At 37.4% G+C, this 24,872-nt stretch overlaps 1 protein-coding gene across 5 annotated transcripts in view; it reads right to left on the bottom strand.

Annotated features, from left to right (window-relative positions):
* The window catches only part of RAP1GDS1 (Rap1 GTPase-GDP dissociation stimulator 1), a 191,143-nt gene that overhangs the window by 122,650 nt on the left and 43,621 nt on the right, over window positions 1-24,872 (bottom strand). The window lies entirely within an intron of this gene.

The following is a 24,872-nucleotide window of genomic DNA, read 5'->3' as shown; positions in this document are numbered from 1 at the left end:
TTAAAGTAGTTCTTATCTGCCTGTAGTCTAAAACGGATCCTAAATTTTCCTAAAGCTTTGTAAACTGAAACCACATGGATCAGAAGGAACAAGTCCTGGGCCTGATGAACGAGTCATAGGGAAAGTTCAACAAACCACCCAATCCCCTAACTAGAGACATTCAAACTGCAAACCAAAACAAGAAGTTGACATTTTTGCACTGTAGACAGCTTTTTCCAAGGCGTTGGAATAAGACTTTGTATCATAATAAGACTCTTACCCACCTCAATGCTACTTTTTTACTTGACAGGAGAATGGCATAACTGAAATTTCACAATCGGTAGCTTCTGCTGGTAGTTTGAAAGAACTCAGCCCTAAGAGATCTTTTCATATCAACCGGTTAAATAAGAAAATGCCTGTGCTGCTGTTAATACCACATGCTATAATTGGATAAATCCCTGTGGGAAAGTTGAGACCCCATATACATAAAACAAGAAAACAGGCCGCATGGTTACAATAGGTCTCCCTGAATTCTCTATGCACACCGGAATTATTTAATTAGTTGTCTTTACACTAGGTTTCATGGCTCAAAACCATTATGCAAACTGGGATTGCCATACTACTATAAATTTTACTTTGTATTTTCCTTTCTTAAACTTTATATCTATTACTTGTTAAATTTTTGCAGAAGTACAACTCCTAACAGAATATTACTTGATCAGCACTTTAAGATGACAGCAAACACCTACAAAACAGACAAAATTAAACTTAATGATGGTCTCCAGATAGGCTTAGACCAAGAGCCACTAACTTTCAACCTCCCTTATTGCTCAAACGTGGCTAGAAGAATTTTAACACTGACTCCTAGTCAACAATCACCCTCTCCAATGTGGGACCAAACCAGTCCATCCCAGCACCAAAACCTAATTACAGGAAGACTGATCATCAATGCTTTCAAAGAAAGATCTTGATCAAATGGAGAAAAGTGAAAGGTGTCAGAATCAAAGGAGTCACTTGTGTTATAAACAAAAACAAAAAACCCCCTAACAAATAGAGTCAGCAAAGACCACGAATATAGGGTTCTCAAGCATAAATGCCTGATAAAAACTATCACAAAACATTCTTCAAAAACTACAACCTAACACAAAGGCCACCACAATCTCACACAAAAAATACTCTGGGAAGACATCTGCCCAGCAACTGCCTGTCCAACCTCAAACCAGTGTAACCATTGTTACTGATCCCTGTGGCCAAAAATAATTATCTTTAAACAATGATGTAATACTCCTCATTTTTTCTACTAAAAACCTTTCTTTTCCTTTACTTCTATGAAAATACACGGTTTATCACGGCACATGTATTCCCATAGCAATGCCCTATTCCTAAATAGCATTTCTGTTAGAGAGCCTCTCTCTGTTATTTAGCCTGACAACAATATGCTTACTGTACTTCAGATTTTTTTTTAAATGTTAAAATTTGTATATACCAGTTAGGATATACTGGAAGTAACAGAAAGTACTGTACTGTACTCCAGTAGAGGAATTTATTAGATCAGAGATCATATCACTGTAAAGTCTATAAGTAGAATGAGCTTCATAAACAGGTTCATCAAGGCTCCTGCTCCATTTCTGAGATCTCCTCAACTTTCTTGTCTTCTGTGTGTGGCACTGTCATCAGACTAGTTCATATCAGAGTAGAAAAATGATTATACTCATTATAGCTCTTAAAGGAACACACCACACAATTCAGAGCAAAACAGAAGTATTTTCTTCCACCTTCCCTCCAAAAAAAGAAAAAGAAACCAAAATCACCATAGCTCACATGACTAATCTGTATAAATGCATCCTGTAACCCAGTGAGTGGAGGTGAAGGTCATCTCACTCTAATCTTACGACCTCCCCAAAGCAGAAGGGTTGTGAAAAGAAAGAAAATGGATTTCAGAGCTGAGGAGGGGAAGAATTTAAGTATTGATAAAGAAAAAAATAAATGTAGAAACACAGGGTATAAAAGAAACCGAAGTGATTAAGATCTGTAGTGAAAAAGAAAGCAAATCTAAATAGAATCGTATTGGCTTAAGTAAAGCTGAAAAGCTTTTAAAGTTTTATGGGAATACATGAAAATTTCCTGTCAAGTATAATCCTAGAAAGAAAAATTCAAAAGTTATAAAATGAGGTTCAAGAAAGGGGTTGAGAATGGGGAACTAAAAAAGGAGATATTATTGACCAAGAAGAAATGTGATACTAATTTCCCAAAGGTTAAAAGATGGTCTAATGCTGAAATGACAACAAATAATTTTATGTAACTTTTGAAAGAGGTTTTTGATTTATTGGGAAGGATGGTTAAGACACTGGCTGCATTGACTATGAAATATTTTGAGGAAATTCAATATTTAAAAAGTGTATCTTTGGAAGAGGAAAGAATTAAGTTCTATTTTGAGAAATGAATGAAAGAAATATCAAACCAAAGCACTTTAAAAAAAAGTAATACACAGGACTGTCAGACAAAATTGTAATTGTTACTTAATAGAACAATGAACAACTCTGAGAAAAGATAAATAATTATTCATTTTTGTTTAAGACATCAGGAGTACTATTAACCCACCTGGTAAACTGCTGATAATTCCATATAATATATCTAGCACTACAACTGCACTGAATCATTCTGATAAAAGAGAATCATGTAAACATTTTCAAACAGCTCTTCTCAAGATACTTTGGCTACAACAACCACAAAACCCATCAACACTAATCAGAAAAGAGAAACATACTTTAGGCCACCAAATCAACCAATAAAAAAGATAAGTACATGTGTTGGACTTAATTATTGCTGATAAAATAATAAATTAAAAACAGTTGGCCTTTGAACAATACAGGAGTTCCCCTCCCATAAGCTGAAAACCTGCATGTATCCTTTGACTCCCCAAAACTTAATAGCCTATTGTTAACCAGAAGCCTTACCTATAACAATTAAAATATATTTAATATGTTATATGCATTACATACTATATTCTTAAAGTAAGCTACAATGTTATTAAGACAATCATATAGAAGACAAAATATTTTACTATTCATTAAGTAGAAGTGGATCATCATAAAGGTCTTCATCCTATGGTTGTCACATTGAGTAGGCTGAGGAAAAGAAAGGAAGAGGAGGGTTTGGTTTTGCTGCCTGAGGCAGCACAGGCTTTAAGAGGTGAAGGTGGAAGGGGAGGCAGGAAAGGCAGGCACATCTGGTATTATTTCATTGAAAATAATCTGCTTATAAGTGGGCCTATGTAGTTCAAACCCCAATTTTCCTTTTTTTTTTTTTTTGTTTTCTGAGACATTCTCCCTCTGTTGCCCAGGCTGGAGTGCAGTGGCATGATCTTGGCTAACTGCAACCTCTGCCTCCCGGGTGCAACCAATTCTTGTGCCTCAGCCTCCCAAGTAGCCCAGACTGCAGGCGTGCACCACCACGTTCGGCTGATTTTTGTACTTTCAGTACAGACGGTTTCATCAAGTTGGCCAGACTGGTCTTGAACCCCTGACCTTAAGGAATCCACCCATCTCGACCTCCCAAAGTGCTGAGATTACAGGTGTGAGCCACCGTACCCAGCCACAAACCCCAATATTCCAACAGTCAACTATAATGGCTCTTAAAATACACAAGATTAAAAAAGTATCAGCAAACCAACACATATTACATCATAAAAAGTATTACAAAACCTATACCATATTTCTTGAGAAAACTTCTTGTATTTTTAAAGACATATATGCTGAGTATGATATTATCACCATTATACATAAATTTAAATTACACTATTAATTTTGAGAGGTTTCTTAGCCACTCAAAATAAAGTTACTAGATTCATATAATTACTCACCATTAAATACTTAGTTAAGTGCCTAGCATGTGCTAAGCAAATGGCTAACAAGACACAGACTCTGCTATGAAGGAATTTATAGTTTAGTAAGAGAGTCAGATATAGGAAGGGCGCAAAGGTGGCTGAGAGAAGCCAGCACCAGACTGCAGCTCCCAGCGAACAAGAAGAGGGCTAGAGGCCTTCAGGATTCCAGACGAGGTGCTGGGTTCTTTTCTGTAGGTCTGATAGGGCAATGGAACTAGGCCCAGGGAAGGAGATGCAAGGCAGAGTCGCCCAGGGGGTGCAAATCAAGCCGGGGGGATGGGAGGGCATCCTCACCTGAAACGTGCAGCCGGGGAGAGTCGGGAAACTTAACCCCCTCGGTGCTCCATTTCCGATCCTGTGCTTACCTCATCCCTCCTGCAACCCTAGGTCCATGAGAGCCCTGCCAGAAGGTGGCGCACTGTGGGTAGTCCATGCAAATCTGAACAGCGGCTATTGCCGAGCTTGGCAGGTTGTCACAGGGACCTGGGTAGGAGTTTGGACTAACGCCAGCGGGACGGACACAGAGGAAGGCTGAGTTGAAAGCAGGGAAACAGACCACAAGGCCTGGCAGGCCCCACTTCCACAGAAGTCAAACTGAAGCACTGGCTAGAGAGCTTGGCAGCAAATACACCAGCTTGACCCCAACCAGGAAGTCCAAGCTCTGCGAGACATGCCATTGGGAAGGCGGGGCCAATCTCACAGGCAAACAAACTCCAGCAAGGACCACACCCAGCAACCTGACTGAACCCGAGAGAGCCCAGTAACGCCCTCCATAGGCCAAAAAGAAGCAGCTCTGACCTCAATAGAAAAAAAGTCCACTCAGAGACGCCTCGTAAAATCACCAACTTCAAAAATTAAAGGAAGATAAATCCACGAAGATGGGGGGAAAAAAACAGCGCAAAAAGGATGAAACCTCCAAAAAACAGAACACCTCTTCTCCTCCCTGGGATCAAAACTCCTCACTATCAAGGGAACAAAAAAAGAGAATGAATCTGACAAATTGACTGAAGCAGGCTTCAGTAGGTGAGTAATAACAAATTCCTCTGAGTTAAAAGACCATGTTCTAACCTAATGCAAAGAAACTAAGAATGTTGAAAAAAGGTTACACGAAATGCTAACTAGAATAAACAGCTTAGAGAACATAAACGACTTGATGGAGCTGAAAAACACAGCACAAGAACTTCGTGAGGCATATACAAGTTTCAACAGCCGAATCGATCAAGCAGAAGAAAGGATATCAGAGACAGAAGTTCAAATCAATGAAATAAAATGAGAAGGCAAGATTACAGAAAAGAGTGGAAAGAAACGAACAAAACCTCCAAGAACTATGGGATTATGTGAAAAAACCTAATGTGTGCTTGATTGGCGTACCTAAATGTGACAGGGAGAATGAATCCAAGTTGGAAAACACTCTTCAAGATATTATCCAAGAAAACTTTCCCAACCTAACAAGGCAGGCCAACATTTAAATCCAGGAAATACAGAGGACACCACAAAGATATTCTGCAAGAAGAGCAACCCCAAGGTACATAGTTGTCAGATTCACCACAGTTGAAATGAAGGAAAAAGTCCTAAGGGCAGCCAGAGAGAAAGGTCGAGTCACCCACAAAGGAAAGACCATCAGACTCACAGCTCTCGGCAGAAACCCTGCAAGCTAGAAGAGGGTGGGGGCCGATATTCAACATCCTTAAAGAAAAGAACTTTCAACCTAGAATTTCATATCCGGCCAAACTAAGCTTCGTAGGTGAAGGAGAAATAAAATCCTTTGCGGACAAGCAGTTGCTGAGAGATTTCATTACTACAAGACCTACCTTACAGGAGCTACTGAAGGAAGTACCAAACGGGGAAAGGAACAACCAGTATCAGCTACTGCAAAAACATACCAAATGGTAAAGAATGACAATGCAATAAAGGAGCCACATCAATTCACGGGCAAAACAACCAGCCAGTAAAAAATGGCAGGATCAAATTAAAACATAACAATATTAACATTGAATGTAAATGGCCTGAACGCCCCAATCAAAAGACACAGACTGGCAAACTGGATAAAAAGTCAAGACCCATCGGTGTGCTGTATTCAGCAGACCCATCTCACATGAAAAGACTCACATAGACTCAAAAGGGATGGAAGATTTACCAAGCAAATAGAGAGGGAAAAAAAAGCATGGGTAGCAATCCTAGTCTCTGATAAAATGGATTTTAAACCAACAAAGATCAAAAGAGACAAAAAAGGGTATTATATAATGGTAAAAGGATCAATGCAACAAGAAGAGCTAACTATTCTAAATATTGATGCACCTAATGCAGGAGCACCCAGATACATAAAGCAAGTTCTTAAAGACCTAAAACGACACTTAGACTCCTTCACATTAGTGGGAGACTTTAACGCTCCACTGACAATACTGGACAGATCAATAAGACAGAAAGTCAACAAAGGATATCCAGGACCTGAATGCAGATTTGGACCAAGCAGACCTAAAGTCATTTACAGGACGCTCCACCCGAAATGCATGGAAAACACATTCTTCTCAGCAATACATTGCACTTACTCCAAAACTGACCACATAATTGGAAGTAAATCACTCCTCAGCAAATGCAAAAGAATCGAAATCATAACAAACAGTCTCTCAGACAACAGCGCAATCAAATTAGAACACAGGATTAAGAAAAAGCACTCAAAACCGCACAATCACATGGAAACTGAACAACTTGCTCCTGAATGATGAATGGATAAACAATGAAATGAAGGCAGAAATAAAAATGTTCTTTGAAACCAACGAGAATGAAGACACAACGTATCAGATCCTATGGAACACATTTCAAGCAGTGTCTAGAGGGAAATTTATAGCAATAAATGCCCAAATGAGAAACAAGAAAATATCTAAAATCGATACCCTAATGTCCAAATTGAAAGAGCTAGAGGAGCAAGACCAAAAAAACTCAAAAGCAAACAGAAGACAAGAAATAACTAAGATTGGGGCAGAACTGAAGGAGATAGAGATATAAAAAACCCTTCAAAAAATGAGTAAATCCAGAGCTGGTTTTTTGAAAAGATTAAAAAAACAGACAGGCCACTAGCTAGACTAATAAAAGAGAAAGAGAGAAGAATCAAATAGATGCAGTAAAAAACGATACAGGGAAGATCACCACCAATTCCTCAGAAATAAAAACTACCGTCAGAGATTACTGGAAACAATTCTATGCACATAAACCAGTAAACTTGGAAGAAATGGATAAATTCCTGGAAACTTGCACACTACAAAGACAAGCCAAGAAGAAGCTGAAACCCTGAATAGACCAATAACAAGGTCTGAAGTTGAGGCAGCAATTGATAGCCTACTGACTAAAAAAAGCCCAGGTCCAGACGGGTTCACAGGTGAATTCTACCAGACATACAAAGAGGAGCTGGTACCATTCCCGTTGAAACTATTCCAAACAATACAAAAAGAGGGAATTCTCCATAACTACTTCTATGAGAACAACATCATCCTGATACCAAAATCTGGCAGAGACACAACTAAAAATGAAAACTACAGGCCAATATCCATGATGAACATAGATGCAAAAATCTTCAATAAAATACTGGCAAACTGAATCCAACAGCACATCAAAAATCTTATTCACCATGATCAAGTAGGCTTCATCTGGGGATGCAAGGCTGGTTCAATATATGCAAATATATAAACATAATCTGCCACATAAACAGAACCAAAGACAAAAACCACATGATTATCTCAACTGATGCAAAGAAGGCCTGTGGCAAAATTCAACAGCCCTTTATGCTAAAAACTCTCAATAAACTAGGTATTGATAGAATGTATCTCAAAACAATAAAAGCTATTTACAACAAACCCACAGCCAGTACCATACTGAATGGGCAAAAACTAGAAGCACTCCCTTTAAAAACTGGCACTAGACAAGGATGCCCTCTCTTACCACTCCTATTCAATATAGTACTGGAAGTTCTAGCCAGAGCAATTAGGCAAGGAAAAGGAATAAAGGGCATTCAATTAGGAAAAGAAGAAGTCAAACTCTCCCTATTTGCAAAGGACATGATCATATATTTAGAAGACCCCACTGTCTCAGCCCAAAACCTCCTTAAGCTGATAAGCAACTCTGGCAAAGTCTCAGGATACAAAATCAATGTGAAGAAATCACAACCATTCCTATACACCAATAACAGACAAACAGCCAAATCTTGAGAGAACTCCCATTTACAATTGCTACAAAGAGAATAAAAATACCTAGGAATACAACTAACAAAGGAGGTAAAAGATCTCTTCAAGGAGAACAAAAAACCACTGATCAAGGAAATAAGAGAGGACACAAACAGATGGAGAAACATTCCATGCTCATGGTTAGGAAGAATCAGTATCATGAAAATGGCCATACTGCCCAAAGTAATTTACAGATTCAATGCTATCCCCATCAAGCTACCACTGACCTTCTTCACAGAACTAGAAAAAAACCACCTTAAACCTCATATGGAACCAAAAAAGAGCCCTCATAGCCAAGACAATCCTAAGCAAAAAGGACAAAGCTGGAGGCATCATGCTACCTGACTTCAAACTATACTACAAGGCTACAGTAATCAAAACAGCATAGCACTGGTACCAAAACAAATATAGACCAATGGAACAGAAAAGAGGCCTCAGAGGCAACACCACACATATACAACCATCTGGTCTTTGATAAACCGTACAAAAATAAGCAATGGGGAAAGGGTTTCCTGTTTAATAAACGGTGTTGGGAAAACTGGCTAGCCATATGCAGAAAACTAAAACTGGACCCCTTCCTTACACCTTATACAAAAATTAACTCCAGATGGATTAAAGATTTAAACATAAGAACACCATAAAAACCCTGGAAGAAAACCTAGGCAAAACCATTCAGAACATAGGCACAGGCAAGGACTTCATGACCGAAACACCAAAAGCATTGGCAACAAAAGCCAAAACAGACAAATGGGACCTAATTAAACTTAAGAGCTTCTGCAGAGCAAAAGAAACAATTATTGGAGTAAACCAGCAACCAACAGAATGGAAAAAAATTTTTCACAATCCACCCATCAGACAAAGAGCTAATATCCAGAATCTACAAACAACTAAAGCAGATTTACAAGAAAAAAACAAACCCATTCAAAAGTGGGCAAAGGATATGAACAGACACTTTACAAAAGAAGACAAATATGTAGCCAACAAACATATGAAAAAAATGCTCATCTTCCTTGGTCATTAGAGAAATTCAAATCAAAACCACATCAAGATAACATCTCATGCCAGTTAGAATGGTGATTATTAAAAAATCTGGAGACAACAGATGCCAGAGAGGATGTGGAGAAAAAGGAACACTTTTACATTGTTGGTGGGAGTGTAAATTAGTTCAACCATTATGGAAGACAGTGTCGCGATTCCTCAAGGATCTAGAAATAGAAATTCCATTTGACCCAGCAATCCCATTACTGGGTATATATCCAAAGGATTATAAATGGTTCTACTATAAGGACACATGCACACAAATGTTCACTGGAGCACAGTTTACAATAGCAAAGACCTGGAACCAACCCAAATGCCCATCGATGATAGACTGGATAAAAAAAATGTGGCATATCTACACCATGGAATACTATGCGGCCATAAAAAACGAAGAGTTTGTGTTCTTTGTAGAGACAAGGATGAACCTAGAATCCATCATTTTCAGCAAACTGACACAAGAACAGAAAACCAAACATTGCATGTTTTCACTCACAGGCAGGTGATGAACAATGAGAACACTTGGGCACAGGGTAGGGAACAATACTCATATGGATAGGTTGGGGGGTGGGGGGTGGAGGGGAGGGTGGACAGTGAGGGTGGGTGCAGGGAGAAGGGGGAGGGATGTAGGCAATGGGTGGGTAGGATGGAGACAGCAAACCACCATGGCATGTATGTACCTATGCAACAATCCTACAGGATGCAGGATGTGCACATGTACCCCAGAGCCCAAATACAAATAAAAAAAAAAGAGAGAGAGAGCTATGTTTAGAAGCAGTTTTAATATTTTGATAAAAATTTCACAAAATACTTCATGTGCAGAGGCACATAATCCAGTCTAGGTTTCTATCTGCCTAGCCTTCATGATGCTCAGCCATGGTTCCAGAATCTCATTTCCTCCAGAGAATTATCGAAGTTGCCCCTTATTTGCAGTTTTACTTTCCATGGTTCCATTTCCATGGTTTTGGAAATTTTCATGGTCAACTGTGGTCTGAGAATATTAAATGGAAAGTTCTGGAAATTCTAAGTTTTAAATTGCATTCTGTTCTGAGTAGCATGATGAATTCTCACAGTTCCATCTGACTCAGAACCTGACTCATCCCTTTGTCCAGTTATCCACACTATTTATGCTACCTGCCCATTAGTTGTTGACATAGACATCAACATTACCTGCTCCTGAAATCTAGCCATCAACATTATCAAGGCTCATCAGTCGCAGATCACCTGAGGCAAATGATCCTTGTTCTGACATAGGATTTTGTTAGACTGGGGATATGGTAATACACAGCAGCCTAACATGAGTAATGAAAGGTTTTCAGATTGATCTTGGATCTACAAATATCATGGAACTAGAATAATTGCTTAGGTCTCCCTAATACCTAAGAGAAATACTGAAACTGTAAAAATCCTACAATTTGGCATGGGGAAAGGCCAGGGAAGATGTTGTAAGAGAGAATGCATGCTATCAGAGGGTGACCTTATTTAAATGGTAAGGGTAAAAAAGTGTGATGAAGGTCCCTCAACAGTACCTAATTCAGGGGCACAAAGAGGGAAATAGTATTGGTCAAACCAGAATTCACTCTCCTAAGCAGAGAGGAAAAGAAAAGATCATAACGACAAAATGAATCACAATGAATCCAAGCCATACAGGCAGATCAAAGCAACTGGGAAAAGATTAATTGTACAACAGTCAATGAAAGACTTTCTCATCCCACAGCCGCATCCTTAGACTGGAATTTTCCTCTCAGACTTAGTTTTGAATACTTTTTACTGTACCCTTTGAATCTCTTAAATCCAGACACTCACAAAACTCTTAGCTCCTACTTTTCACTTTTAGCTAGGTTAATTCCTCTCAGAAGACTTCCCTTGAAGTACTCTCAAGCAGAACTTCTCAACTCTGTTTTTTTCACTTTCTACCCCAAGACCCAGTCTTGGAGCTGAAGTTGTATTTTCTTAGCTCAAAAATATCTGAGACATTTTGTCTGCTGGCTTCATTCAAAAACAGCTTCTCTCTTTTCAACCTCCACCATCTGGTTACATTATATTTTCCCCATTCTCATCATTAGTACCGTAACAACTCTCCAGTACACTGGACCTTACTCCCAGTTTTTCTCTCCCCTTCAACCCCTGCCATCATCCTGAACAACTCTGAATCTACATAAAGGGGTTAATAATTTGGCCCCACACTCCCTGACTTTAGTAATTTCCACTGCTCTTTAACAATCCACCATAAAATCACACCCAGGGCCTATCATTAGAGGTAGAACTACCCTATGGTTGAAAGCTTAAATTTAGAAATCACTTTCTGATCGGTCTTCTCTTCTACTATGTCTTTTATACCTATTAAACATTTTTTAAAACTCACTGAAACCTCTATTCTTTCAAATTCTTCTTTCTCTATCAGCGCACTTTGCATAATTCATGTCATGCTTACCTACACTGGAAAAAAAAAAGCCCAATGATTTCAACAACTCTAGTATACCACAGTACCCTAAACCCTATCTATTTATTTCACCTTGCTATTAAATCCCAGCACTGGATGAATCTAGTCATATACTTGGCCTGCTGTTATCACTACAAATTCATAATTTATAATCTTAACTGGACCCTTCAACATTGGTCAGTTATCCTTTCACCCTTAGTCATTTCCCTTTCACATTTCCTGGGCTCGGGAACTCTAAACATTTATTATTCTCTAGATATGCCATATTCCTACACTCCAAACATTTATTATTCTCTGTATATGCCATGTTCTCCATCACTGTCAACAGATCACCACTCCTGGTCATTAGATATGGCAACATTTTGTTCCTTTCCACCAAAACTTATCTATGATATTAACTATCCTTAACTTGTGTCTCAGAAAAAGATAGCCTCTTCTTCTCAGTTTTCCTTCAACCCATCTTTCACACTGTCTCTACAGTGATCTTTTTAAAACACAAATCTGATTTTTACTCACTTTTCAAGTAAAAGTTACTTGCTTTTTACTTGCCCTTTCCAATTTTCAGCTTTTGACCCTTCCTTGCATGTACCCTTTTTGCTAGCCATTCCAAGCTTTTCAGTTTCTTACTGGACTATATCCTTTTCTTACCGCTATGACTTTGTACATACTCTTCCTTTGCTTAGGAGTCCTCAGGCCCCCACATTCCGCTCGTTAAAATACAGTGTATTTTCAAAATTTAGCATCCCTTGGTTCTGCTTATCAAACTTACCCCACTTCAATACTTACACACAGCATTATAATTGTTTCCAAGTTGTCTGAGCATATTTAGTAGTCAGAGACATGGGAGTGGATGAGATCATCCAAGGAAAGTGTATTTTTACACTGAGTCCCAACTATGTTGAAAATATAAAATAAAGAGGATACAAATCATATCCTCAGAGAACTAACTCTCCGTAAGTGAAAGAGAGAAGTTAATAAATTATCACAATTCAATGTGATTGATACCACTATGGAGGTTATGTACAAGGTATAATGAGAAACAATCAAAGATGTATAAATATCATGAAAATGTCTGCAAATAAGGTAACGTTTGAGCTGAGTTATCAAAGAAAATAAAGCATATTCTAAGTCAAAAAGAAAAATACATTTTACAAGGAAGGAATATGTAAAAGCACTACCAGCTGAAACTACAGACACTAAATTTCTAAAAGCAACATTCTCTACTACTGGATAATTTTTTGGCCAGCAGCTGACGGCTACCAGTAATGAGAAGCTGTAAAAAATAGATGACTGGTATTATCCAAGATTTGAAGAAAAGCTAGGTAGAAGGAAAAGGACAACAGTATGCCTATAAAAATGCCTACTTACCCATTAGGACGCAGATAAAATGTCATGCCCTCTGTGACACTTGGAAAGACTCTTAAAAATGTGAGTTGAATCCATCTCTGTTTCTATAACACTTTGCAATCAGCTCCATTATACAATGTATTATACTGTATTAAAACTTATATATTACTTATCTATGTAGACCACTAAAGTCTCCAGGGTAAGATTACCAACTAATGCATAGTGGTACACAATTAATGCTAGTTGAATAGAACTGCATACCTGCTCTTACAGAGTTATAACAGAAGAAATGAATAAAGCATATACAAAAAATGAATACACACTGACATAAGTTCAACTGGAGGGATGTATAAACTGCTGTGGGAATACTAAAGATGAGGCAAGTTACATGTATTGATGTTGTAGTAGTTATAATTACTCCTAAGAGAAAAGAGGATTGAGTTTATAAAGAGACTGTCTTATATTTTAAGATTCTTTCATCAAGTAATCTTGACTTCTTTTGAAGTTAAGAATACAAGTTTTTCATAGAATTACCAATCACTAGCTCATGCAGAGACTAAACTTTTCAATTTGCATGAAGCTAATGAGCTCCTGGATTATAGTTTTTTCATAAGAAAAGGTATGCAGAAATGTTCTTTTAAGCCTTCAGACATCATTGCAGAAAATGGCCTTGCCTTTGTATTATCCCTCCCACATGCACACATCAGAATGAAAAGATGATCAATCCACAACTAAGTTATTATGAGCCAAATAAAAACATTCTGCTTGCTCCTTTAGTACAATGAAAAGATGTGTAACACTTAACCATGGAAAAGAAAATTATAAGCATCTAAAATGGACTCACTTCACAAAATATTGTGTGATAAAACCTAGACTATGAATCTGTATGTCTCTTAAGAAACAAAACAACAACCCGATTTCTCTGCCTTTTGGAGCCTCCTTGTAAGGTTTAATATTAAAAAGTAGGTCATGATCATAAAAAAGACTCAGTAAAATCAATTATAGATTCTTATTTATCTTTTCTTGAGACAAGGTCTTGCTCTGTTGCTCAGGCTGGAATGCAGTGGCATGATCATGGTTCACCACAGCCTCAACCTCCTGGACCCAAGTGATCCTCTCACATTGGTCTCCCAGGTAGACGGAACCACAGGCACCCGCCACCATGCCTGGCCAATGTTTTAATTCTTTTGGTAGAGATGAGGTCTCACTACGTTGCCCAAGCTGGTTTTGAACTCCTGGGCTCAAGTGATACTCCAGCCTCAGCCTCCCAAAGTGCTGGCATTACAGGTACCAGGCCCAATTGTAGCCTACTGTGTGTAAAGTTCATATATACACACACATATATATATACATATGATGGGTTATATAATTAACAGTCTTTATTTGAGTTAACTTTTCAAAGAAGTCCACTCAGAATATCTGGTGAGTACAGGTATTGATCGACTTATATGCAACTTACGACCATTCGACTTCACGACCACAATCGCTAGCCACGACTGCTCCGCCTCTGGCAGCGCAAACGTTGCCCAGCTGGGCGTACGACAGTGCGGACCAGCTTCTGGCAGCACTACCAACTCCGCGTGCACCATTATAACTGTACATATAGCCTACTCAACTTAGGATCAAATCGTGTTACGACTGTTCCGCGGTCCCGACCGTGGTCGTAAGTCGAGCACTACCTGTATTCAAATAGAACTGAGCTCATACTGCTGTGCTATGTCATACTGCTGTTAAATACTTAGTCTAACATTGAACGTAAATGTTAAATACTTAGTTTAATGTTAGATTAGGAGCATTTTATACAGTTATATCATGCTTTGATGGGGTGAAATTTAGACTACACACCCCTCCATCTTCAGGTCTCATTCATTCATGTATTCAACACTTAGCATTTATTTAGGATGTATCAAACATTGTGCTATCTCCTGGTAATGACAGAAGCTTATTTCTTTTGTGTGGTGGAGACTGATAGATAAATGTTAAATTATAATTTGTCATAATAAGTGCCATCATAGAGGAATATTGAGTGTCTACACTTGGCCTTAGCCAGACGGCTGACAAGCAATCAAGTACGTTCAGTGTCTAATGGGACCACATGTCTACTGATCTTAAAGTAAAAATTGCAATGTCAATTCAAAAGGGAATAATCATAACATAATGAAGGGCAAAAGGAAATGATCTGACTCCAGTACTTAATTCAGCTTATTAAAAGTTCAAAGTTTTGATTTTTGATTGAATTGTTTTTTTAAAAAATTGTTTTAGAAGACACAGAAGTACTGTATGTAAAGCAATTACCCTGACAGTACGCATGCTAATGTTCTTGGATCATATACTAGTCTTTGAATAACAAGTTCTAGATGTATGCCATCAAGTCCAGTAGCCACCAAGCCACATGCAGTTGTTGAGCACGTGAAAGGCAGCAAGTTGAAACTGAGATAAACTATAATCTCAAAGACTTATTGCTAAAAAAAAAATATTTGATTTTTATATTGATCACATTGTTATTAAACATTATTAAACTTAATTTTGTCTATTTCTTTTTACCTTTTTAAATATTGCTGCTAGAAAATATAAAGTTATATATGTGGCTCATATTATATTTCCCTCGGATAGCAATGGCTCAGACAAATGCTTCTCAAATTTTAGGCTGCATAAAATTATTTGGAAAGCTTATTAAATTATAGATACTTAAACTCTAACCCCAGAGATTATGATTCAATAGTTTTGGGGTGGGGCCCAGGAATTTGCATTTAATTTTCTAGAGGATGCCAATATGCTAATTTATGGATGGCGCTTTAAACCATAAGGTTTTAATGTAGACAGTATCTTCTCAGTGGGTTGAAAAGAATACTGCCTAGGATGAATCAAAGGCAATACCAGTGTTCACACAATCTGTTATCTGGTCTAATCTGTAAGTAAGATATGTCATACTGTCTAGAGGAATATAAATGTAAGCATTTTGCTAGGCCTCTGAAGAAAAAAAATGTGGAATTCTGTCAAAGACCATAAGTATTTTTAAAAATAAGTATGTATTTGTTATTATATATGATATACACACACACACACACACACACACTCGAGTTATATAATTAAGAGTCTTAATAGAATATTATACATATAAATATATATAATGGATTATATAATTAAGAGTCTATTATATATATATTTGAGTTATATAAATAACTCTTAATTATATAACCCATTTTATATATATATATATCCCTAGAAAATTATACCTGAACCCTACCTTATTAAAAACAAAATATTCGTATTTCTTCAATTATTAGATTTAAGAGAGAATAAAATGACCATGAACCATACAAAATTAAGAATATGGCATTTTCTAGCCAGGCGCGGTGGCTCAAGCCTGTAATCCCAGCACTTTGGGAGGCTGAGGCGGGTGGATCACGAGGTCAAGAGATCGAGACCATCCTGGCCACCATGGTGAAACCCCGTCTCTACTAAAAAAATACAAAACATTAGCTGGGCATGGTGGCGCATGCCTGTAATCCCAGCTACTCAGGAGGCTGAGGCAGGAGAATTGCCGGAACCCAGGAGGCGGAGGTTGCGGTGAGCTGAGATTGCGCCATTGCACTCCAGCCTGGGTAACAAGAACGAAACTCTGTCTCAAAAAAAAAAAAAAAGAATATGGCATTTTCAAGATATTCTTGTATAGTAAATAGAAAACAATGTAGTATCTTATATTCAGTTAAGAATATATATTTCTGGGCCAGGCACGGTGGCTCAAGTCTGTAATCCCAGCACTTTGGGAGGCCGAGGCGGGTGGATCACGAAGTCAAGAGATCGAGACCATCCTGGTCAACATGGTGAAACCCCGTCTCTACTAAAAATACAAAAAATTAGCTGGGCATGGTGGCATGTGCCTGTAATCCCAGCTACTCAGGAGGCTGAGGCAGGAGAATTGCCTGAACCCAGGAGGCGGAGGTTGCGGTGAGCCGAGATGGCGCCATTGCACTCCAGCCTGGGTAACAAGAGTGAAACTCCGCCTCAAAAAAAAAAAAAAATATATATATATATATATATTTTTTTTTTTTCTGATAACTATATTTCTTCAACTAGAATCTATCTAATTTTAATGTGCTTCTACAAATTCTTTTTCAATTTAGGATCATTTCCATTTCTTGGCTATCCTTCCCTTACCTTGACTACTTCAAGCCAAGAGCTAATCTTTTATTCTCTATTTCGTATCTAATATTTGCATTATTCATCCTATTTCAACAATTTTGCATTTGGTTGTGCATAATCACACATATTCATGAGTCAAAAAAAAGTGAAAATTATAGTACATAAATGAGTGACAATAAAAAATGAAATAAGTTTTTATTTGTAAATTCCCATGGTGTAATATCTCTTCCAATTTAATATAATGGATAAATAACAGATTTGTGTGAATTAAGATTCATATAAAATTCTTCCCAAAGTAGAAGAAATTACTTGAATTACCTATTTTTCTGGTTACATGTGTTTCTCTTTTCCTCTAGAATCATAAAAACAGTCTTTAAGGCCAAGTATTTTAAAAATTTTGTTCTAATTTATTAAAAATTTATCCAAAGAATAAAAGTTTAAAAAATAAAATAAATAAAAATAAAAATTTCTATTCATATATTTTTAAATATTGAAATACCAAAATTCTTTTGGCATCATTAACTTATGTGAATCTGTGTAAAACTACATTTTTTTTAAAGTAACTGAAATCTTAAGCAATTAAGTTCAGTTTCAGAGTTGAATAACATAAATAGAAACTAACAAATAAATGCTTATTAATTTATAGGCATACAGATAGACTTAAAAGGCTGATATAATATGACCTTGAAGTATAACCAATTTTCTAGTGGCAAAATCAATACTTTATTGAATGTAGCTTTAAAAACTTTTGAAGCTATATATTACTAGATTAAGAAATGTCCTGTTTGTCAGATGTTTGAATAATCATTTTTCTAATACATACACATATTAATAATTGCAATCATTCTTTACATACTAATTCTCATTAGATAAATATTTGTCCCTAAATATACAAAAGAGGATATAAATTATATTGAACTTCATTAGTATACTAAATGACTTTGATTCAAATATTATAAAGCTTTATTGTATTTTCCTTCTTATAAAAATGTTACCTTATTTTTAATGCTCCCAACAAGTAATTTATTATAAACATGCTTTATAGCAATAAAACGGTAGAGATTTACTACTTTCAACACTTAGTAATCTGGCAAAAAAAATGTGGTTTAAAATCTTTTTTTTTTTTTTTAAAGAAATTATTCTTTAATTATTTTCCCTTCTTTTCTTTCTGAGACAGGGTCTTGCTCTGTCACCTAGGCTAGGTGCAGCAGCACAATCATGGCTCACTGCAGCCTCAAACTTCTATGCTTGAGCATCAGCCTGCCACATGGCACCACCATGCCTGACATGTATACACACACACACACACATATACACATTCTCTCTCTCTCTCTCTCTCTCTCTCTCTCTCTCTCACACTCTCTTTGGTAGAGATGGGGTCTCCAGGCTAGTCTCAAATTCCCCACTTCAAGCAATCCTCCTGCTTCATGCTCCCAAAATGCAGGGATTACAGGCATGAGCCACTGTGTGCAGCCTTATTATTTTCTTAAGATGAAAAAGAACTTTTACATAAAATCAAGAGATGTTCTATTTAATGGTGAAACATCAAAAGGGGCATACCATTAGTATTTGAAACTAAAATATGGCACTAACCGTATCACTGTTATTTACTATTTCACTGGAAGCTTAACCCAATACAGTAAGTCAGCTTTTTTTTTTCTTTTTTTTGCCCTTTTGTTACAAGGGCAAGAGGAAACAAAAGTATCATTTGTAGATGTTCTGATTGCAAAACCTAAGAGAACTAGATAAAATTTTAACTAAGAACAGAAGGTGGCTGAATACATACAAAAATATAAAAATCAAGACACCTTTCACATTTATCTCTAACAAAAATCACTTAGAAGTTATAACAGGAAAAAAATCCACACCCAACAACAAAAATGCAAAATATGAAATATTATTTTTTAAAAGTAATGTATGGAAAGCATATGAACCAAACTACCTAATCTTACTGAGACATAAAAAGACTAGATTAGCAGAAGATACAATCCATGCCCCTAGACTGGCGGACAAAATAGAGACATTTTCAATTCTCCCCAAATTAATTTATGACTTATTACAATTCCAATAGGATTTTTCAGAAATATGACAAAATATTTATAAAATTTCTGATATAACAAACCCATGAAAACAATAATACTTTTTAAAAAATAGATTTATATTAGGAAATTTCCTCCATAAAGCTACCATAATTAAAATAGCATGGTAAGGTAACAGCACAATATTAGACAAACAGATAACAAGAATACATATACTTTACAAAGAAGCTTCCATAAGAAAAAAAATTGACTAAATTTTATTATTTCCAAGAAATGTCTTATTATAGATTCCAAGGCACCCAATGATGAAACCTTCTTTGTTTTACAATGCCAAACGGGTACTCAGAAAATCTGAAGAGTAAGAGGTAAACATTAAAGCATTTAGACAATGTAAGAAAACTTTCTAGAGGGAATACAACCTACTTGGACTGTCAAGTACCATTGAAGTAAAAAGTAGCATGATACTACTCTTGCCTTTAATTTCAAATTCAAACATCTACAAACACAGTGAAGATAATGAAAACACATTTATCTAACCTATTTATTACTTTAAGCTATTTTCTTTTACATCAAACTAGCATTCTGTTGAGAATACATAATTCTTATGCAGATACTGATATTAATTCATTTCCAACTCATTATACCAAATAAAATGCCAATTTACATGCCTTATAATCTTGAACACATTCAGGACATACTGGGTGCTGTGGTTTGAATGTTGTGTCCCACCCAAAAGTCATGTACTAAAACTTCATCCCCAGTATGACTGTAGTAAAAGGTGAAGCTTTGGATTAATGGATTAACGCCATTATACAAGAGGCTTCAGAGAGCTGCCTCGCTCTCTCGATCTCCTTCCCTTCCCGCCATCTGTCGTGAAAATGCAGTAATAAGGTGCCAGCAATGAGGTATGGCATGTCACCAGACTCTGAACCTACTAGTACCTTGATCCTGGACTTCTGAGACTCCAGAACAGGGAGAAATATAAATCTCTACTATTTGTAATTTACCTGGTGTGTGCTATCCTGTTATAACAGCACAAATGGACTGACACACTGGGTTACTGCTTATACGATTAGAGAAGCCAATTAACTTCAATCAGGTGTATGTCCACAGACTAGGCTGGCTATAGGTACGGTGACAGACATGGAACCCTGATGAAAAATAATGTCAGAAAGACACAGAAGACTGGGCACAGTGGCTCACACCTGTAATCCCAGCACTTTGGGAGGCCGAGGTAGGTGGATCACCTGAGGTTGGGAGTTCAAGACCAGCCTGACCAATATGGAGAAACCCTGTCTCTACTAAAAATACAAAATTAGGCAGGCATGGTGGTGAATGCCTGTAATCCCAGCTATCCGGGAAGCTAAGGCAGGAGAATCACTTGAACCCAGAAGGCAGAGGTTGCAGTGAGCCGAGACCATGCCATGCACTTCAGCCTTGTTTTGCAACAAGGGCAAAACTCCATCAAAAAAAGAAAAAAAAAAAAAAAAGAAAGAAAGACACAGCAGGAACAAACTCATCTCTTCTTCCTCAAGTATAATTTAAAATGTAGTCTTTAGTGATAGTAAGTCAGGACTGGTACTATAAATACTGAGAGTGGCAAACCTTCAGTATGTATTTGGCATACAGCATCATTTCAAATCACATTTCTCTCTTACACATTTACTCTGTGTTAGGAACATAGAAAGTTTTTCAAATGTAGCAAACTTAAGAAGCAAAAATGGTAACATTCATTAGCTAATGTTAGCAAACCCAGATCTTCTGCCAAGGCTTCAATCACTAACTGCAAATACCAATGGAGATTTGTATCCTTCTGGCAACTGCACATCATGAGAGTCCTTTTTTTGCCCTTTATAAAGTACAGTGCTTCAAAGCATATCAGGGGGCAGACAGCACCCAGTATCACTGTTAAATATCTGGCTTCTGTTACTAACCTCATGGATTGTGGAGAGATTTGATTTTAAGATGGTCTTTCTCACTCTCCCAGTCATATTCAAGCCTTTCCATGCTCCCACTCCTATAAATTCCTAGGTAAGAATATATTTGAATATACACTGTTTTCTCTAGATTAAGCACATAGAACATATCTTAGCTCCTTTATATCACCATCTCCTTAGAATGTAACCTTGGAAAAATGAACCTAAAATTCCTTTAAAAATGTTATCTACCAACTACAAATGACCACTCAAGAAAATCAGAGAGGACATAAACAAATGGAAAAACCCTCCATGCTCATGAATAGGAAGAATCAATTATCATGAAAATGACCATACTGCCCAAAGTAATTTATAGATTCAATGCTATTCCCATTAAACTACCATTGACCTTCTTCACAAATTTAGAAAAAATTACTTTAAAATTCATATGGAACCAAAAAAGAGCCTGTATAGCCAAGACAATTGTAAGCAAAAAGAACAAAGCTAGTAGCATCACGCTACCCAACTTCAAACTATACTACGAGGCTACAGTAACCAAAACCATGGTACTGGTACAAAAACAGACACACATACCAATAGAACGGAATAGAGATCTCAGAAATAAGAGCACATCTACAATCATCTGCTCTTCAACAAACCTGACCAAAAAAAAAATAGCAATGGGGGAAGGATTCCCTATTTAATATATGGTGCTGGGAAAACTGGCTAGCTATCATCAGAGTTAACAGACAACCTATAGAATGGGAGAAAATTTTTGCTATCTATCCAATGACAAAGGTCTAATATCCAGAATCTACAAGGAAAATCAAACAAATTTACAAGAAAAAAACAACCCCATTAAAAAGTGCGCAAAGGACGTGAACAAATACTTCTCAAAAGAAGACATTTATAGGGCCAACAAACATGAAAAAAAGCTCAGTATCGCTGATCATTAGATAAAAGCAAATCAAAACCACAAGATACCAACTCATACCAGTCAGAATGGTGATTACTAAAAAGTCAAGAAACAACAGATGCTGGTGAGGCTGTGGAGAAATAGGAACACTTTTACATGGCTGATGGGAATGTAAATTAGTTCAACCATTGCGGAAGACAGTGTGGCGATTCCTCAAAGATCTAGAACCAGAAATGCCATTTGATCCAGCAATCCCATTACTAGGTATATACCCAAAGGAATATAAGTCATTTTATTATAAAGATACATTCATGTGTATGTTCACTGCAGCACTATTCACAACAGCAAAGACATGGAACCAACAAAATGCCCATCAGTGATAGACTGGAAATGTAGTACATATACACCATGGAATACTATGCAGCCATAAAAAGGAATGAGATTATGTCCTCTGCAGGGACATGGATGTAGCAGGAAGCCATTACCCTCAGCAAACTATCATGGGAACAGCAGCCCAAACACTGCATGTTCTCCTAAGTGGGAGTTGAAAAAAGAAAACACATAGACACGGGGAGGGGAACAACACACACTGGGGTTTGTTAGGGGGTATGGGGAGGGAGAGCATCAGGATAAACAGCTAATACATGTGGGGCTTTAACCTAGGTGATGTGTTGACAGGTGCAGCAAACCACCATGGTACAAATTTACCTATGTAACAAACCTGCACTCCCTGCACACGTATCCCAGAACTTAATTTTTTTTTTAAAGTTCTCTTCCTCTACTGAATAACCCTATTATATTTATTATATTACATATTATAATGTTTATTGTATATTATATTTATTTACTATTTTCTTCTAACCTGCATTTTCCATCATATCACACCGACTGGCCCAAGTCTTAAAAGCACTTTGGGCCAGGTGCAGTGGCCCACACCTATAATCCCAGAACTTTGGGAGGTCAAGGTGGACAGATCACCTGAGGTCGAGAATTCAAGGCTGGCCTGACCAACATGGAGAAATCTGTCTCTACTAAAAATACAAAAAATTTGCTGGGTGTGATGACACATGCCTATAATCCCAGTTACTTGGGATGCTGAGGCAGGAGAATCGTTTGAACCCGGGAGGTGGAGGATGCGGTGAGATTGCGCCACTGTGTTCCAGCCTGGGAAACAAGAGTAAAACTCTGTCGTAAAACAAACAAACAAACAAAAAAACACTTTGATCAGTTACTACCACAATACAAGAAATGCTGGCCTATAAAACTTCAGTAGAAACGAAGCACTTGTAAATATTTCACGAATTTTTAAATAAGATTTAATATGTACAGACACTTTTCAAAAGAAGACAAATATGTGGCCAATAAACATATGAAAAAATGCTCATCACCATTGGTCATTAGAGAAATTCAAATCAAAACCACATTGAGATACCATCTCATGCCAGTTAGAATGGCAATCATTAAAAAATTTGGAGACAACAGATGCTGGAGAGGATGTGGAGAAAAGAAACACTTTTACACTGTTGGTGGGAGTGTAAATTAGTTCAACCATTATGGAAGACAGTGTGGTGATTCCTCAAGCATCTAGAAATAGAAATTCCATTTGACCCAGCAATCCCATTATTGGGTATATACCCAAAGGATTATAAATCATTCTATCATAAAGACACATGCATATATATGTTCATTGTGGTGCTGTTTACGAGAGCAAAAACCTGGAACCAACCCAAATGCCCATCAATGATAGACTGGACAAAGAAAATGTGGCACATCTACACCACAGAATACTATGCAGCCATAAAATACAGTAAGTTCACGTCCTTTGGAGAGACTTGGATGAACCTAGAAACCATCATTCTCAGCAAACTGACACAGGAACAGAAAACCAAACAACACATGTTTTCACTCAGAGGCAGGTGATGAATAATGAGAACACTTGGGCACAAGAAAGGGAACAACACTCGCAGGGCTAGGTTGGGGAGTGGAGGGACAGCAGTGAGGGGGCAGGGGCAGGCAGGGAGGATGGGGAAAGATAACACCGGGAGAAATGGAGAAACGCCTGATGTAGGCGATGGGTCCAGGGGGAGGGGAGTGGGCAGGATGGAGACCACAAACCACCATAGCATGTATGTACCCATACAGGATACAGGAAGTGCACATGTATCCCAGAGCCCATACTACAATAAAAAGATTTAATATGTAATAAATATTTTTAAACTATTAATGTCTATTTTACATGTTTTAATTTGTACTAAGTCTTTGAAACTGATATGCTTTTTAGACTTACAGCACATCTGAATTTAGACTAGCTTCATTTCAAATGCTCAACAGCCATGTTGAAGAGTGACTACTGTATTAAACAGTGCAAATTTTAGAAGCTTCTTCTGGAAGGCTAAGAATACAGTATTCCCTGGGTTTTTCTATGTTTAACAGGATTTTTCTATAGCCTTGATTTTTGCTGGACAGCTTGGTTCAATATAAAGTTCTTACTCCTTCAGTTACTTCCCCACTATTAAATTCTGTATTGCTCTGTGGAAGTCTGATGCCAATCTGACTTTCTTTCCTTTTTCTTTTTAATTTGAGATGGTGTCTCACTCTACTGCCCAGGCTGAAGTGCAGTTGTGCAATCTCTGCTCACTGCAACCTCCACCTCCCAGGCTCAAGCGATTATCGTGCCTCAGCCTCCCAAGTAGCTAGGATTACAGCAGTGCACAGCCACATTCAGCTAAGTTTTCTATTTTTAGTAGAGATGAGATTTTACCATAGTGGTCAGGCTGGTCTCCTGACCTCAAGTGATCCGCCCAAGTTGGCCTCCCAAAGACGCTGAGATTACAGGAGTGGATCACCATGCCTGGCCTTTCTTTCCATTTTAAATATTATTTTTGCATGGAGACCTTAAGGATTTTTATTTGTATTTGTTTTTCTCTTTAAAGTATAAAAGTTTTCCT

The sequence above is a fragment of the Saimiri boliviensis genome, chromosome 3 (assembly GCF_048565385.1).
Source record: "Saimiri boliviensis isolate mSaiBol1 chromosome 3, mSaiBol1.pri, whole genome shotgun sequence".
Taxonomy (NCBI): Eukaryota; Metazoa; Chordata; class Mammalia; order Primates; family Cebidae; genus Saimiri; species Saimiri boliviensis.
The sequence above is the reverse complement of the archived record's forward strand: the minus strand, read 5'-3'. Positions and strand labels throughout refer to the sequence as shown.